We start from the raw sequence: 18199 nt of genomic DNA, 5'->3' as shown, positions 1-18199 counted from the left end.
GAGGGAGCGGGGGTCTTAATGAATGGGTTAGGGGAAGTGTCAGGTAAGGAAGCCTAGTGGGCAGTATGGTTCGCTAACTGGTTGACGATATTTTCCCCGTGCTCTTGCACCCAATGTACGCGGATCATAACCGCGCTGTCTTGTGTAGGCAGTAATCTGCTGGTAGATTTAAGTTGTCTTTTCCACTTGCTTAAGGTGCTTCACAGCGTTAAAGGAGTCTGTGTATATATGCGCCTCTGCGATGTTCGGGAGTGCGCTGACGGCTTTGGTTACGCGAAGTACGGCCTGGAACTCCGATAGCAACAGGTCGGGAGTGTCAGTCGCACAACAGCGTGAGGCTTGATGTTCCTGATGTTTGAAACTACTTAAGATGGTCCGACCCCGGGGGGGGGGAAGAGCTGTGCGAGTGTACAATAAGCGGTGACCATTAGGGCACAGCGGTAGTGGAGGTTCGAAATGGCTGGTCCCAGCGACGAAGATTTTTTGTCTTATTGATGGTTCAAGGCCTAAATACAATTGCACAATCATGTTAGTTGGCGGTAACTTTTGATGGCGGACGCACATTGCATAAAACAGGCTCTGTGACGTCATAGGAGAAGCGCGAGATGGTGGCTGAGTAGCGAGTCACCGCTCTTTCTGTGCCTAAATTGCGTTTAAATTGGCCCGTTGATATTCCTATTTGGTAATCTTTAGAGTGATCCAATCCTCTATTTTCTCCCCATCGCATCTTCAATTATTTGATGCTGAGACTTTACCAGCTTGTTTGTACCCTAGAACTTTTTTTACGTCGCTCATGTCACTTTTTTAAAATTCGATATTCTTTGGCCTGAGAGTAACGCCGCGAATTCAATGGCTGGTTGAACGTCGGAACTGAAATTTAGTGGCTGGATCATATGATTTAGCGAAGATTCAACATTCAAGCAATCAAAGGGCTAGCTTGGAAGCAGTCATGGGTTGACTGTGGATAGTTGTGAGCGCACGACATCAAACAATTTTCTTTTACGGGACCTACACAACAACAATCGACCAACTTAAGTGTTGTCAAGGTCAATGTAAGCTGACCTTCTCAACATTTCTAAAATGGCCGCGCAAATGCTGCATTAAAATACACACCCTCAACAAAAACCTATCATTACATCCACGTAAAAGTTGGAGAAATTCAACCTTCAGTCATCGCCAGAACCAAATCTCACATGACCGAGGCAGTATGTTGCGCATTAAGTAGAAAATATCTTTCTATCTTTTTCTCACCTTCAATTTTTCTCTCACCAACGGTATAAAATACGCCAACATTTGTTTCAGTAAGAAATGAGCCATTAGCTTTCCAAAACTGCCGAGCAGGCATTGTGACATTGTACACAAAATGCAGCTAACGTGTGCAAAACACTCTATCGGCCATACATAGTATGATTCCCCGTTTTCGCGAACGAGATCCCCCTTCTCCTCCCCCCAATCCCCCGCCGAAAAGCGCTTTACGCCTGGGCGTTTTCATTCCCAGCTTCAGCGTGCATCCCTTTGCTGGCGGAAAGTAGGGATACTTTTGCAAAGTATAACGGGCTTTTCATCGCTATAGAGATGATGGGAATTTGTTTTATGAGAAATGAAGTACGATGACGCATCGGTGCTCTTATCCATCCCTGCATGGCAGCTCTTTCATCAATATCCTTATCATTGCACAAAGTTATTTTACAACCCTTTCAGTGTTTTCTGGCCGGCCAATCTTTCTTCATTCATACGTACTGCGCACGTGCTGCTAGTATTGCGCATAGATTTGCATTACAGTTAACTATTTGTCTTTAACATCACACCACACTTAACAAAAGCTTTGCAGAGGTAATTTCCTAGTGCTATACATGGAAAGTGTCAAACTGTAAAAAATTGTGTAGGCGAGATTCATCCACAAGAAATCCCTGTATTGAACTGTTGCACCCCAACATGGCTTTGCTTTTAAAAATAAAATATTACAAACATATAGGCCTTTCAATATCTAATCAACGTTATTGAACGCAACGTATATCGACGCGGTAACCTTCAAATCTCTTCGGATTCCTGTTTAGTTAAGGATTACGCCAAATAAGGTGATCATGGCCTTCAGGCCTAAAATTTAATTAACCGTCCAATATTGGAGTATGTAGTAACCATTTCTGAAGCGTTTAGTAATACTAATGTAAGGAAAATAGAAGGAACACAACGCAAAGCTGACAGATTTAAATGTAACCCATTTGGAAGCTGCTCTTTCATTGATGATATTCTTAAAAGTGGGTTGCTATCGGTAGTATGAAGAAAAACGTAGTATGTTTCGCTAGTTTCTTATTCTGCTATGTAATGAAGGGTCAGCAACTCGTGGACGCTTCAGATTTTATTGTGTCCTTCACGTTAGGCTGCAAGAAAGTTCTCGCTCATCCTTACGCCACCTGTTGCCAAAAATAGGCGTTTGAAATATACACACTTTTTACGTACCATTGCAGACTGGAATAACTTTGCAAAGAGTGTTGTCACACAGAACTCAACGTTCTTATTTGAGTGCCACTTCACCTGGTTTTTGGTGATATTGAAAAGAAGATTTCTTGGTCTCACTGATGGCGGTGGTGTAGCCAAAAATGACTTCAGAAAATCCAACTTTACAGGATTTAAGGGCACATGCTGATGACGATGATAAGGAGGAGGAGGAAGAAGAGGAGGCGCTAAATAAACCATTCCCGTGGTCGGAGTCGAAACTGGCCCGTCGCCTTATGAAGCCAATGTCTAACCGATTGCGCCATCATTGCTCAGCTTTTCCTTTGGGTTCGTTGCGCGGGCGTTGGCTTCGGACTTCGGCTGAGTTGAAGTGGACTTTGACTTTGGACCTTGATAATTGCCTCTTTGACTTTGATTGCAGTGGCTTTGGGTTTGGCACTTCGCCATTTGGTTTTCGCACGCAAGAAATGTTCGCGTTTCAACCATCGCCATCGTGATAGGTGGAAGGAATTTGACCTTTTTTACCCGCTGTGGACTAGGCTTGCTCAGCTTTTCTGATTAGTTTTGTGTGCTGGCAACAGATTATATATCCACGCTGTCATGCGCTTGTATATAGGTATCAGTATACCTATGAATAACTCATGAAAAAAGCAAAATCTGTTCCGAGAGCCACACCTTTTGTGGGGTTTACTCCTAGGCTACAATGATAATGCCCTGCTCTTATGTTATGCCATGAATCTATCCGCCCTACAAAGTTTCTTGGGGCGGTAACATTGCGTCTTTCGCTAAAGGTATAAATAATTTGGCTGATTTTATCATTTTATCTTAGTGTTGAAAGCAAATTTCAAAAGACGTGCAGAACGAAAATGTTGGTGGCTGTGGGTACTTAATCCTCGCACAGTTAAAATATAATGTATCAAGAAGAGTAAAAAAATCGAGCGTCCAAGTTTGTATATCAGCGGTGGGCCATAAGCCGTAAAATTTAAACAAAAAGCCTTTCTGCATCTCCAGTTACAAGGAGACGGCGGCGAACTGAGCTAGAAAGTGCAGTTACGTTTTAACGACCCACAACTAGTAAAACTCATGGCGAAGCAGCTTAGTACTACTTCTCAAGCCTCAACTCGACATCCCAGAGTGAATTGCTCGTAAAATGCGAAACGCCATGCTCGGAACTTTACGTTTTCAGTTCTTGGCTACTGAGTGTGCTTCTATAATGATGATTTTGCCAATTTATATGTGGAGATTCATAACGATCCCTCGGGTTCTTACATGTTTTGATTCAGTTATTGCCTGTAGCTACAGTGCTAAGGGAGCAAGCATGTCTAATAATATTCTTTATTTTATTCCTCTGCACTCACTGTTGTTTTTTCCCAGGTAACGTTTTTCGTACGTGTAACCATATTAGCTTCACACACTCGATATGCATACGTTCGCGATACTCGATGTGAACGAAGGCTTGTGCAGGGTCTATAGCTGGTACACCTTTGCATTTAATTAATCTTGCGCCTGATACTTGAACGAGCGACAGGGATGACTGACCAAACAAACCAAACCACATGGTGTTGCGGAAAGCCAATAAAACGCATTGCAAAAAGCTCTGCTTGTTTCGGCTAATACCCGCCTGTTTTCTGCATGACATTATAGCCACACACTCGAACTGGGAGCAAAGATACCCATCAGATGGCTTAAATCCCCTTCCTCCATGCCTCTACTTACCTTCGGGCTTTCCATTTACCCTTGTTTCGTTGGCCAAGGCGTTCATCTACATAGTTACCTGCAGGGTCTAATAGACCGACCTGGTTTGGAGAGCTAAGCGCCCAGAACATCTTAACGTTGCATCAAGTCGATCAATAGGGACACTGTGGCGGATAAACGAGGCACCAGTACGCTGGACAGCTCTGTGGATCGACCTGAATTCGACGAGCTGAGAGTTATCGTGCATGGAGCTGTACACGAACAAGCACACGTCTCATTTCCGGGGTCGGTACCACCAGACACGCGGTGGCCTCTTTGCGCCTATGCGGTAGCATCTCAAGTTTTCCCTGAGTGCTTCGTCTCGCGCTGTTCCCTGACGCTTGCATTTATCGATAGAGTCGTATATGTACCCAGCCAGGAGAAGTGGTTAGCAAACAGCTCCATTCTTACTTCTTTTCCAACCGAAAAGACGAATGGCGAACGTACGCACACACATCAATTTTTTTTATGTGAAGAAATCTTAGGCAACTCGGTCAGCCCTTTCGTGCCGCTACGTACGCACAGGGCTTCGTTATAGCTGATTAACAGTCGAAAAAAAAATCGTTGGTCTCGTTACCAGGTTCCGAACCATACACAACCCAATCGCCAAGCAAAAACGGTGTCAACTTCACCCCGAAAGGGACACGTTTTCTGTGCGCAAGACGTTCGAGAAGCACGTCGCGCACTGCTGTGGACGGCGCAGTTTCTCGGACACTGGAGCCTGGGGGATGAGGAGCGCGGGATTTTCTTGGACGGAATTGATTTAGACCGAAATAACAAGTGGAAACGTCCAGAAACTAAAAAAGAACTGTGGTTGATCCCTCTGTCATAGGAATGGGTAAAACGAGAAAATGGAATGTGCAGGGAAATCTGCGGCTGAGCATTATTTGCGAGTCGGCGGCAGTCTTGTGGGTGTGCTTGGTGAGCGACATCCTGCTGGCGGGTCGCTTCGGCAAAGGTATACTGGCGTAATTTCCGTGATGGATATGACGTCCGTGAAATCTTGGTGTAAAACGGCATAAAACACGTTTGTGTTAAAATTTAAAACCAGAAAACAAACAACCCAAGTATAACGTAGTCTTTAGTACTAACAGTTGCTTCTCCGTACGACGACCCTTTCTGCAGGGGTGCACACTTTGCAGGCCGCTTGCTTCGTTGAACTGGCGTCAGTTCCGTGAGCCTGAGCTGCCCGCCAACTTCTCTATCTTGGACATAAGTGCCCTGATTTGGGAATTCTGCTTCTGAATCTGTGCGTTCTGGCACTCGATAATTTTCTTTAGTTCTGTTACCTCGCCACCATCCTTTTGCGGGCTCGGGGTCGATTTGGGAGGGGGAAGGGGGGAATTCGGAGTCGGGGACTCGAGCCCCGGGAGACCCGCTAGCCCAGCCCACCATGTTGCCTGTGTTCCCTCGCTGGTCTACGGGTCCGTCCCTCGATCTCGAATGGCCACCCGGACTCGAACGGGTCCCGGAATCCGGTCCATTCCCGCCGGCTCGCCGTCTCCAACCACTCCTCTCCTTCGACGTCGCTCTGTCCGCCGTCTCCCAGCGCAGGTTGCCGCCAGCACCACCACTGCCGACGCTCCTTGCGGCTCACTCGGGGGTAGCAGGCAACACCATCGCCGACTACCACGCCCGCGAAATGACGCTCCGGGCAGCCAGCGAGTCGCGTGATGATGCGGACACCCTGAGTCCAATGACAAGCTACAGAGATATTACTCGAGCGTACAGGGAAGAACGGCGCACCTTACCCGAACCGCACCGCTCTCTAACCAGGCAACAGCAAACGATCCTGCGCAGAGTGCAGGCGGGGTCGCTCGGGCACCCAACCCTGCTCCATCGAATGTATCCCGAGTTACACGACGCCACCTGTCCTTTCTGCAAGCAGACCGAAGGCACCCTGTCGCACGTCATGGCGGAATGCACGTTCCTCAAGATTCCACTTCCCCCCACTCCCTCCCCTACACCCCCTATCCTACCTCCACTTCCCCACACCCGTTCCTTGAGCGATGGAAGACCTTGCTGTCCAGCCCCGCCCTGCCGACCCAGCTAGCCCTGGTGGCCAGGGGCCAGGAGTTGTTGGCGACATATGGGTCCCTTGAATAGGGAACCACCCCCGTCTGGTGCCTGTGGGCACCACCAAATCTTTTGGGCTCAATAAATATTCTTTCATGATTAGTTCCGTGAGGGATATGACGTGAGTGAAAGCTTGGTGTATACCCGAATAAAACAATTTCGTGTTAAAAATACCAGTGGATTAGGTCACACGTGCTGTCCTGACTGGCCTATGTGTTGCATAAGTTTGATGTATGCTACGAAAATTTTCTGGCGGAATTTTGTACTGAATTTTTTGGTCTGCGCTGCGGTTCGTAAAGAAGGAAATGGATCTTAACGATGGTAACAAGATCCCAAAATCGCACTACTCCCGGCAAAGGCACCTTGAGTAATCTTGGTGACAGCATTGGCGACACCTCGGACCCCGAGCCCCCATACTCACGCTGTAACCGACCGTGGTATTGTATTTCTGCAGAATAGAAACCTCAAACGGTGGCCGTCGGAGCCCAGGTCAAGCTCCGGCGGATGGGCTCACTATCTGTTTACCAGCCTGGAAGCTCCGGGACCTCTCTCGGTATCAGGGTAACCCGAGCGAAGAAAGTACCCCCGTCTCCTGCTTATATACTATGCTATATGGTATTTTCTTAACCTCCCCCAAACGTGATCGGTCCCTGACAAGGGGCCGCACTGAAGTATCTTTTCTCCCATTGCCACCCTTAACATTTCCTGAACCGTATAATTACTCTCGATTTTTTTGTCATGGAGTCCCTCAGTCCAGCCCACTTTCTTGCATCTCACTTATTCTGCCTGATCGCAAAATACCTTGAAGCCACGATTGGAAAATCGTATAAGGCCAAAAAACAAAGCACTGGGGACCTCCTCATCGAGGTAAATGACAAGGAGCAGTCCACAAAGCTTCTAGCTCAGACTAGACTGGCTGAGCTGGACATCAGGGTCACACCCCATCGGAGCCTCAACAGCTCTCAGAGTGTGATCTCTGAGACAGATCTGCTGAACGAAACGGATGCGGATCGCCTTGAAGGCTTCATGGATCAGGGCGTCACTGCCGTGAGGAGCATCACCATCCGCAGAGACAAGGAGATTCCCACCAAGCACATCATCTTGACCTTTGACCGTTCAGCACTCCAACAACATATGAATGCAGGTTTTATCATGTGCTCAATCCGTCTCTACATCCCGAACCCACGGCGCTGTTTTAAGTGCCAGCGGTTCGGGCACTACAAACTCTTGCCGTGGCCGAACAACTTGTGCAAAATGCGCGGCGCAAGACCATCCGAGCGACAATTGTACATCTAGCACCCTCACTTGTGTGAACTGCCGGGGGCCGCATGCAGAGTACAACCGGAAATTTGAAAAATTTCAACTTGAATAAAAGCTCATCAACATCAAGGTCACTGAGAACATCACCTTGTCAGAGGCGCGAAATAGGTTTGCCTATTTCACCCTGGGGAGGTACGCCGACGCAGCTCGCCGGTGGGCGGAGCGGCATCTGGTTTCCGTAGGGACCTAGTTCAGCGTGTCTGACCTGGTCCCTCCTCTGCCCCCCGCTTGGTTGCCTCAGCCAGCCCAACCCGTCACCACACCGCTTGCTGAGGCAGCAGCGGTTGTGGTGCCAACCGCGTCCGTTGGGACCGGTGCCGCTCCCGCGTCTTCCTCCCCGTCTTCCAGTGCGTTGGAGGGTGCTTAGGGGATGGACACAGGGGGCCCCGCATCGGCCCCCACCGCCACAGCACCGCCCGTGCCACCTCTCGGCATCAAGCTCCTGGGCCTACATCTCCAGGCCAACACAAAGAGTGACGTATCCTTGCAGCACCTCAGAAGCAGCATCAATCAAATCATACGCATGAGCAGGCGAGTTGCCACCAAGCAGCGAGGCCTCAAGAATCTGATGCCTTTCGAATATTTCAAGCTTTTGTCTTCTCGAGAATCACTAACGTCAACTCCCTGTCTTCTTCTTGGAAAGGAGGACCTAAAGCTGCTTTATATATTGATTAGGAAGGTGGTTGAGCAGGCCATTGCTACGGGGCTCCGCAACACGGTAGAACAGCTGATAGAGGGCCATATTTCTAACCAGCAGCCCCGATTGAGCAAAACTGCGGCCCAACGCCGAATCCTTCACCAGATTGGCTGGGCTTGATGTACTCCCGGTGAAGTGCGCTTGATATACTCCCGAACTTTTGGCGACAAGAACTAAAGATGATGCATTTTCTTAGAAAATGAACCCCTCACACGACGAGGGTTCCCGGCCAGCACGGGCTCAATCGCTCAACACCACCCTCGGTGGGGATTATGCAGTTATCTACACAGACCCCTTCCAAATCGAGGGAAGCAGAACGCCATCATCATGGCTACCTCCAGAACCAACCTCCTTGCGTGTGCCTTACTCAAGACCCAAGACATGACGGCAACAGAAGAGGCAGCCATCGCTTTGGCTGCCTCTCACCGGTAGTCACCGATTCCCAACAAGCCTACCGGAATTACCAGTCGGGTTGGATGTCTCGACCTCCACTGCGTGTGCTAAAAAAACACTCCGGAAACAGTTCCATTCAGCTCATCTGGACACCCGCTCGCGCTTCCATGGGGGCCAACAAATACGCCCGCCAACAAGCCTGCGCTTTTACCCCCCGTGCTATGGAGCTGCACGAGGACAGTAACCCGCTTGTCACGTTCAGAGAGATAACCCAGCGTTACCGCCTTCAGAGACAGACCCTACCTTTTGCTCAGAAGTAGGAACACTCCGCAACATAATCGGTGTGTGCGACTTAAGCATTTAGCACCCTCCTCTCTTCCCGTCAACTACCCAAACAGAGAAATGGGAGATGCTGCTGTCGAGCCCATCTCTGCTTACCCAGCTTCAGCGGCTGGACACAGTAGAGGCGGCGCGGACTGCATATGGGCTCCAGTAAAGAAGGAACCACTCCCTTGGGCCGCACTTAGGGCCGTTCAGAAATGTGAAGCATTTCGTCCTCCTTCCCTCCTCCTTATGCTCCTTCCTTTACTCCTCCTCCTTATCCTCTTCCGTCTCGGCCGCCCATCTCGCCGTCTCCGTTTGCGGCGGCAGAGACGGAGACGTGAGATGGTTTAACACCGGGTTTGAGCTTCCTTTATATTTAAAAAAAAAATTTCCACTCAACTCAAACTGATGGAGGCGAAAAGCAAAACCGCTCGTGTGTACGAGATTTCGTCGCACGTTAAAGATCCCCAGGTGGTCAAAATTAATCCGGAGCCCTCCACTACTTCGCGCCTCATCTACTGCGTTGCTTCGGCTTGTTAAACCCTACAACCAATCAATCAATCAATCCATCAATCAAACAAACTAAAAGAGTTTCCAACACAACTCAACGAACCAACGCTCATGCATCATGCATTGACTTAACCTTACCAAGAATATCTTCTTTAAGTAACAAAGGTTGTGGTTAAGTGCGTTTCACTTCTCTCTGGTTTCACTGCGACGTGAGTGAATTTAAGTTACGTCACGTGATTAATCGTTGTGGGTGCCGTTTACAGCTTTGCTTTCCACCCACATTCACAGGGTGGATTGGCGCTATTTTTTTTTCTGTGCTTGTTTTTGTTGTGTTGCGCACCGCTACGGATAGTGCGTCGCAGGGGCTTTATCGTTTGTTTTTATTCTGCTTTTACTGCACCTTTATTCGATACCTTTTTCAACCCGGGGTTTTAAATTTCTTTTTGCAAATAAGAATTAGATGTTATTGTGATTTTTTAATTAAAACAATGTTGTCCTTTTTTGCGTACTTGTGTTTGCCCAAATCTCCCTGATGTGATGTAACGCTGCGATGTGTGAACCATTTGAACGGTTTTGCCTCTTTATCTTCATCGTCAGGTCTGCTATTGGACAATGCGCATACATGGCATTAGTGCTTTCTCGCAACCGACAAAACAATTACTCCCACCTCCCCTCGCGGGAACCCCTGTGTAGATGCGACGCATAGGGGTTCCGTTGTTGTTTCCGTTAGGTTGATTCTCCCATCGCGTGAAACGTGCCGTGAACCCCCTGCCGCGGCTATAACGCAACGTGGCGCGGCTATGACGCAACAAAATCCAACACAATCAACTTTAATCCAATCCAATCCGAATCCAATCCAATCCAAGCCAAGCCAAGCCAAGCCAAGCCAATGCCCCTCGTAAGAGAGTGTTCGCTATCAGAGAGGAGAGGGGGTGAGTGGCGGAGAGGGCAGCTCGCGCGGCGAGGAGAATGGGGGAGGGGTGTGGGCGGACAACGACGCCGCATGGAGGGACAAGGCGAGTGAATGATGTGCAGTCGCATCTAAAACACTTTTTCACTAAGAGCATGCATGTCATGTAAGAGCATGTAAGATCATGTATGTTTGCACTATAAGAGCATGTATAACCCCACAAAATTTGAGGTTTAAGGCCGAGGAATGTTCCGCATAAATTTTCACTGCTACTGGGGACGTTCGGAAGGGATATTTTATCAGGTGGACTGGAATCCATACAGGGACGGTTCACTTCAACATGCGGAAAAAGGAGGTGACAGTACAAACAATGAAGGCTATGGAGTGTGTTATCTGAAACCACTTGAAAAGGCAGCAGCCCACGATTTTACGACTCCTTTTTACCTAAGGTGTTGTCATTTCACTTTTAAAGACGTCAGCCTTTTTTTGTTGGGTAAACGCGGAAATCTTGGACTTTTTGCCTGTCATCGAAATCAGCCGGAAACGATGCCGATAACCGATGCTCCCAAAATTACAAATGACATGACGGTGACCGCTACTGATCAACCCACGGTACCAGCGGGAGCTGGAGGCCGCTGGAAAAGGGGAGAGGATGAATGGAGAAATAAAGTATAGTCGACCGGAAACAGAGGAGGGTAAGGAAGATGGGCAAAAAATCGGGAATGTCGTGCGCATGAGAATTTTGACGTTGACGCGAGGAGGAAACCGGAGGGTAGCATTGTATGATAGAAGGGCCCGTAGCCCTAATTAGATTTTATGCTATGGATTAAGCTTTGATGTTCCAAGTGCGGTTGCTGTTATCTCTTAAGGGAGCACTGACACGAAAATTTTATGTTACACTTTTATTGCTTTTATCGATGCTTAATGGTCTGCCGAACCTGAAACAGTACTTCAAATACTCCAGCGCGCGATAGTTAATTACATTGAACGGCCTGAAACTCTTTTGTTTCAAATTCCCACGTTTTCATCCCGAACGGCGCATATGACAGAATTCCGGCCTGACCTCACCGCTTTGTGCGGACGTCACCGGCGCCCGCTTGAGGGGGTGTTGCGCCCGCTCGCTGCTCGTGGAGCCGCGCGCGTGAAGTGACGTCACGAGTTTTTGACGAGCCGTGTCGCATCACTTCTTTTGGCTTCACGGGGTGATGTCACGCTGATGTCCATTTGCTGAGTGCCGCACTGCGCGCTGCTACGTCGGCGCGATAAATGAGATCCAATTGAACTATGTTCTTCGCGTCGCAGGCCGCTCATATTTCAGCCAAGGTATTCTGTTGAGTGAAGGAAGCGAACTGTGCAATAATATTAACGCCGAAAATTGGTGTCAGTGCTCCTTTAAACCCACGGGTAGTTTTTCTTAAGGAAGTAAACTAAGTGGATTTAGGTAAAGTTATTTCATTACTTTATGACCAGTACTTTCCACAAGGCTCTATGGCGAAAAAGGAAAAAAATAAATTATGAGTTATACTAGGTTCCAACCAGCTCTTCTAAACCTCTCGTTAGAACTGCAGATACAACAGAGGGTCTCCGATTCACGATCGCGCTTGGCAGACGGCTCCTGTGTAGAGCGAAAAAGGTTAATAGGTAGCCGCAGTTGTCTGCATGCGACCAAATTGTGTTCGCCCACACCAGTGTAGTCACTAACAGCTGTGCCAGAAAGGAAGCAAAGTTAACACGCCAGTTTTCTGAGGCACTGAAAATTTATCCTAGGAAAAAGAACCTTGTGGGATTGAAAAAGTAAGAAGAGGGGAAAGAGTAAACACCAAAAACGCAAAAAAGAAGGCGGCAGGATGTGTAGTCACTTCTCAGACTCAAAGCTGCTCGGGAATAAGAAGGCGGGCATCGGTGTTGGAAAACAGCCCGAACGGATAGAGGCGCGGGTGGTGCACGGTTAAGTGATGGGAACCGACACGGCTGCGCTCCGGCAAGGGAGCTTGATTCACGAGCTGGAGAGCTTTCTTGCTTCGCTGGCCGGAATTAATGAAGATCAGGCTGTTGGCAGTCCCAGCCATGCTCCAAGTAAAAGCTGTCGCCAGTCCGCCGTTTGAACGAGCCATTACGTCCCCCACTTTCGGACCACGGAGTCTTGATGCTTCCCCTCTGTGACTCCCCCCTCGTTTTGCACAGTGCTCTCAGTAGTCGTCGGGGCGTCTTCTCAGAAAACAACAGTGCCAAGCGGGCCTCGACGTCAAGCGCGCTCTTTGCTCTCTGAAGCGGCTGCACTCCGTCGTGGAGCAGTCCATTTAAGGTGGCTGTTTGTGCGAGATACGAACCAAGTTGTCCGAGCATTGTAACAATTGCTCCCACAACATTAAGCACGCTAACGCTGGGTGATGAAGACGGAGAGGCTTGACTAAACCGAACGACAGAATGGAGAATGCCCTGAGGAGTAGCTAGGAAAGGCTTTAAGTAGATGCCCCATAGTTATCACTCAGCATCAAGCAATAGCGTTGGTTCTCAGTCCCCTCCGTATATTGCGAGTGTTCACAGCTTTATAAGAATAAGATAATCCGATGACCCTCTCACGGCAGCCTTGCCAAAGCTGTGAGGACGTTCTCACAAAAGCATGTGCAAGCTAACGAAGCAGCGCGGCATCACAGCTTTATTAATGAGTGAAAGAGGTTTTGCCGATGCACGGGAGTTCACATTTACAAATAAATCAATGTTCTAGTAACTGCCTCCTTCAATATTTTGTCAAAGCAATGAGTATTAGTGGAGTTATTTCAAATCAAAATGGAACATTTTTGACAGCGGCGCATTTCATGCTCGTTTCATTTTTCACCTCGCACCGCGCGAGCACTCTGATGAGATATTGCCCATGATGCCTCGCTTCTCGGGGTCATCTGCAACAACATCCGGTGGCGCGCTTCCCGCTACTGCGATAGTCCGGCCCCAAGCGCACGTCGTCACGTCCTACTTGCAGCCGCTGCCAAAAGGTTGTGTATGACAACGTCGCCGCTCTCCAATGTGATGGATGCGGAAGGTGGGCACATCGCACGTGCGAACTGATGACGCTCGCTGTATACAGCCGCCTTTCATCGTCGACTGAGTGCTGGTTGTGTGCCCTTCGTTCGAAATCTTAGCGCAAGTGAACGAGTTGTTATGGCCAAAAAAAAAAAAAAAATGTCCCGAAAGCGACGTACAATTGCAGCGATCGAAATGAAATGATGTCCTCGCCCCTGTAAACTTGCGGATGTCAATAAACGATTTGTTCTCACTTGCTGCTCACTGTGGTCTGTGCCAGTCGAGGCCATCTGGTCACCTGGCGTAACATCACTTCACTAGGGCGGCGCAAATAAACACGCGGCCAGCGTGCCAGCCAGCAACCAGCAGGAGCAGCGAGCCGGCGGCTGCCGTGCGAGAGCAGCCATGTTATTAAGGAGTTCAAGCGGCCTGTGCAAAAAGCACCCGCCATGTTTACAAAGCCTTGTTTCAGCGGCACCAAGCGGGCTCCCTCCGTAGTTCACGACGCCGCCGCTACGATTTTTCTGGCACTACAGGCAAATCTAGACCTTAGCTTCTCTAAAATCCTCCCTGTTCTGTGATAGTACTGAGACGCGAGCATCAATTTGGAACAGGGCCGTCTGACTTTCTGCGTGCTGTTTGCCCTGTTTTTTGTAGCGTGAGCTACACTCGCCGAGGTTGAGCAGTTTCGCGTGGCTCCTGGAGAGCCGGGCTGCGCATGCGCGAGGAGCAGTCACGTCACATGGCGCACAGAACGTTGCTTGCTGCCCGGCGTCTCTCGCACACCCCAGGCATCCAGCGTCTTCGCCGACCTCCGTTTCGCTCGTGGCGGCCAGGTCCACTTGGTGATTGTGCTAGGGGTGGCCGGGTGTGGAACGGATGGTTCGTGCGTCGCAGCAACACCGGTGTGCGCCTGAGGAACCAGCTTAGCTCTGGGGCGATTGATGACGCTGCGCCGGAGATGCTTGATAAATATAACTTGCGTCACATAATGCGTATACCGTGTGTGTGCCATTGAAGCAGCAGTAAGCATGATAATCAACCTAATCCTAGAAAACCAGGAAAGCTAAGGATAACCAGCTGAAACTTATTGCACACTACGTATATCCTGGAATAGCCGAGCTAAGCCACTGCTGATTTTTTTATGCATCATTCTGCTTATGAACACTCCGCTAACGGAGGAGGTGACGGTAGGAATGGGGCGGGATTTTTACGCTTTTTGACCACGCCAAAAGATCACGCGAGAAGGAAATGACCCTGTTAAATTCATTGCGTGTACCCGGCGACGACATGTGTTGGTTCGTATGGGAGTATAAATTATGTGAGGGAAAGACTGCACGATCGCCTCAAAATTGGTTACATGCGTTCCGAACCGATGTCGGTTCATAGATTGCCTGATTGGCTGCCGAAGTCGGTTTATAGATTGCCTGATTGGCTGCTCGTCCTTTTCACTGTCGTGTCGCGTACACAGGCGGTAGTAGTATTTCATCCTGTTATTCCGACCTGCTCTAAACATTTATAACCGTAACAAAGAGGTAGCCGAAGAATTACACGATATGGCGAGGGGCCTTCTTTTTTTAACGTGTCTCGTGGATCCGAATCGAAACTTCTAGGCGACCTTGTGTTTATCAAGTAGACAGGTGCACCTTAAGCGATGTTACGAGCGGTCTCGGAAGAGGGGTGTGAAGTTTGGGGCGGCGCCTGCCCGTTTTTTCGACCCTGCATATGATTGCACAAAACAATTCTTCCCCCGAGCCCTTTACTATGATGGCCTAGAGGCCTTTTTCTCTCTATGAAGGCCGTTCTCTCATTTTTTACGTGCTCGTGTGACCAACAGCGATATGTGTCGGGGCCCCACTCCCACCTTGTGTCTTCTTTAAGTGGATGGAAGAAAAATGTATTTACTATGTATAAAGACCGAAAAATATTGCTAAACACGTACATCAGTATTTCTTCCACTTACAGTACAATTGGCGTTTTGTAGACAGGGTGTTTCAGGAAAGACTTTAAAGGAACACTAAAGGCTGAATTCAGTTTAGTTTTAACTGAAACATCATACATTTCGTAGCTGTCTCGGATTTTGCAGAAACGACGCGTTATTTACTGAGAAATTATCAAATAAAGCTGACATTTCTCTCACCTGCTTCCCTTTCATCTTTTAGTGACGTAGCCATTGCGTCACAAACTAGGAGCAAGGCACCGGCAGCACCGGTGCGGTCTAAAGCGAAACGATGGCAACGCGAGCTTTTACCTGTCCGAACCCTGGCCGACTACGGTAACGTTTCTCTGACGGAAGAGGCTGGCTTGGACGTGTAGCGCGGCGTCTCGGGCTCCGTTCAGATGGCGCCGTTCAGGAGGGGGCCTTTATTTCACCTCGTCTGGCGATCACAGCCACCTCATATCTTCTCTCTCATGGCGCGAACCTAGCGTGAAATAAACACTCTTCATGGCAGCCGCGTCGAGCAGTCGTCGTCGCCCGTGCTCCCACGCCTCCATTATGACAAAGGCAGAGCGACGCGCGCTTAACGGATTATCAACGGTGGCTTGCGGCCAACGGAAAAGTACAAGGGCGGATCGGTAAGCTAACAACTCGCAGTAAGTTCATTTCCCGGGTGATTATGTTCGAACCGGGAGCGGGCACCCTTTGCCGAGAGCAATATCCGGGCGCGAGGAACGGAAGATTGGAAGGTCGGGAGAATCGCCTAACCACCTGCTATGTACCTTGTTCTTTTTGCGGCTTCTAATGGAGGGCTTTAGCCGCTTGCTGCCGGGTATACTGCTTGCAGGAGCTGAGCGCTCACTGTCGTAAGCGATTAAGTTCGCTAATTGCGAACCGGTGCTTTTCGAAACCGAAACTGGGCCGCTGTGTGCGAATGGGGCAGCTCGTTGGCGTCGGCGGCCAGATTGACTGAATAGTGAGGGAAGCAGCCTGCCTTGCAGCATACAAAAACGGTCTTTGTCTGTCGCGGTCTCTGTTTTTTAGATACAACGAGTCCACGGAAAGCTTTGGTTTACGTTTACTTCACGTGCTCAACCACTTACGCACAGTTTATTTCAGGAAACCATAGATGCTTCTTCAATGAGCTCTCGCCGTTCACAAATTTCGTGACTGCACAAACCGTACAACCCAAACGCGTACGCATGCTGGCGTCATCACCTGTTTTCCCGTTTCTTGGATTTTCTTCCTTATTAAAAATTAAGCAACTGCTAGTAGCGAGAACAATGTATTAGCTTCTCCGCACAGTAATCTATCGGTACAGACCAAGTTGTTTTTACCCTTCGGTGTCCTGTTAAGTAATTTAAAAAAATAGTCCTCTGGACGTAAAATTTGTTTCCTTGCGAGAACTGATAAGGGGAATGAATGAATGAATGAATGAAATGAGTAGGCGTAGTTTCTCTCGTAAGGGTGGACACCGGAACGCCTTCTGGTGGGGGAGGGGTGTTGGTAAGGGGGAATACAGGCAGACAGCAAATGGAGCAGAGAGAAGGAGAGGATACATATGTGCGTGTATACAAGAGAAATAGGTACATATATGTACAATAGACTCGACACTGTATATACACGACTAACTTACTAAACGCTAAGAACTCTCAGAAAAAAGCACACACACACACACACGCACGCACGCACACACATGCGCACGCACAGACACATGCGCACGTGCGCGCACACCATGGCCACAGTTCAGTTTAACTGGGGAGAAAGCTGAGAGCCGGGAGGAGCCCCGAGGCTTGTAGGTAGGAACCCAGGGCCTCTTGGAATCCGTTCCGCTCTCTGGCACTGCCCGACGGCCACAGAATCTTTTCGAAAGGCCGAGCCCTTCCCCTGAAGAAGGCCAACAGGTCAGCCCTCCCTGCCGCGAACCGGGAGCACTCGATGACCAAATTCGGCAGGGTCTCGACAGCCACCCGGCAGTGCTGGCACGACGTATCATCGACCGGCTCCAGGCGGTGTTATTACTCGGCCATCCATGCGCACCACACGTGGATGGGCAAGTGAGCCAAGCGTAGCTGTCGTCGCGGCAGCTATGTGACCCGAACGGGTGGTGGGGCCTCTCCAGAGGCCAACCTCGGTGCTGGGTGTTGGTACCACACATGCCGCTGGATCAACAGGCGGGCGTCATCCGCAGCTGCCTGGGCCGCTGTGGGCGAATGGGGCAGCTCGTTGGCGTCGGCGGCCAGATTGTCTGCCCGGTCTTTGCCCTCTAGCGGAATGTGACCTTGCACCAACTGCATCCGCATGAGAGCTCCCCGTTCAACCAGCCGTGCAACCTTGTCCCGCAGGGACCGCACCAGAAGGAGCGTGGGTCGCCCTCTCGGATCCGCAGTAGGGCCACCCGGGAATCACACAGCAGGACGCAGCGCTTGGGGGCGGCTCCAGGTATAGTAGCAGGTCCAGGCCAAGGCTTACGGCCACCATTTCGTCCTGCCTGGTGGCCTCCCCCAGCACTGCTGTGTAGACCAGGGTGTGGCCCTCAAGGTCGCCCCACACGACGCCCCGGGCTAGCTGCAGCTGCCCGCAGTGCGTCTGCCGCTTGCTGCGCAGGCCCGCGATCTCCACGTGCACCTCGGCCACCAGGGCAGGGGCGGCTGGCAGGGGGAGGGGGGGGCGCTTCCACGGGGGCCACCACCTGCTTTTACAGGACCAGCATGCGCCCGATGCGTGAGTGGCGATGTCTGCGCAGCCGCTGTAGCAGGGGGCTGCCCCCTCGGCCCGCCGCAGCCGGTCAATGTGGCCCAGGGCGCGCTGCTCCGCC

At 49.9% G+C, this 18199-nt stretch overlaps 1 pseudogene; it reads right to left on the bottom strand.

The window, feature by feature from the left end:
• LOC144168660 (uncharacterized) overlaps positions 1 to 17684 on the bottom strand; it is a 196530-nt pseudogene extending 178846 nt beyond the window's left edge.
• Between the last annotated feature and the right edge of the window lie 515 nt (positions 17685 to 18199).

Source organism: Haemaphysalis longicornis, unplaced genomic scaffold, assembly GCF_048455015.1.
Source record: "Haemaphysalis longicornis isolate Haplotype H1 unplaced genomic scaffold, Haemaphysalis longicornis Haplotype H1 scaffold_2, whole genome shotgun sequence".
In the NCBI taxonomy this organism is placed as follows: Eukaryota; Metazoa; Arthropoda; class Arachnida; order Ixodida; family Ixodidae; genus Haemaphysalis; species Haemaphysalis longicornis.
This window is presented reverse-complemented; position numbering and strand designations above follow the sequence as displayed.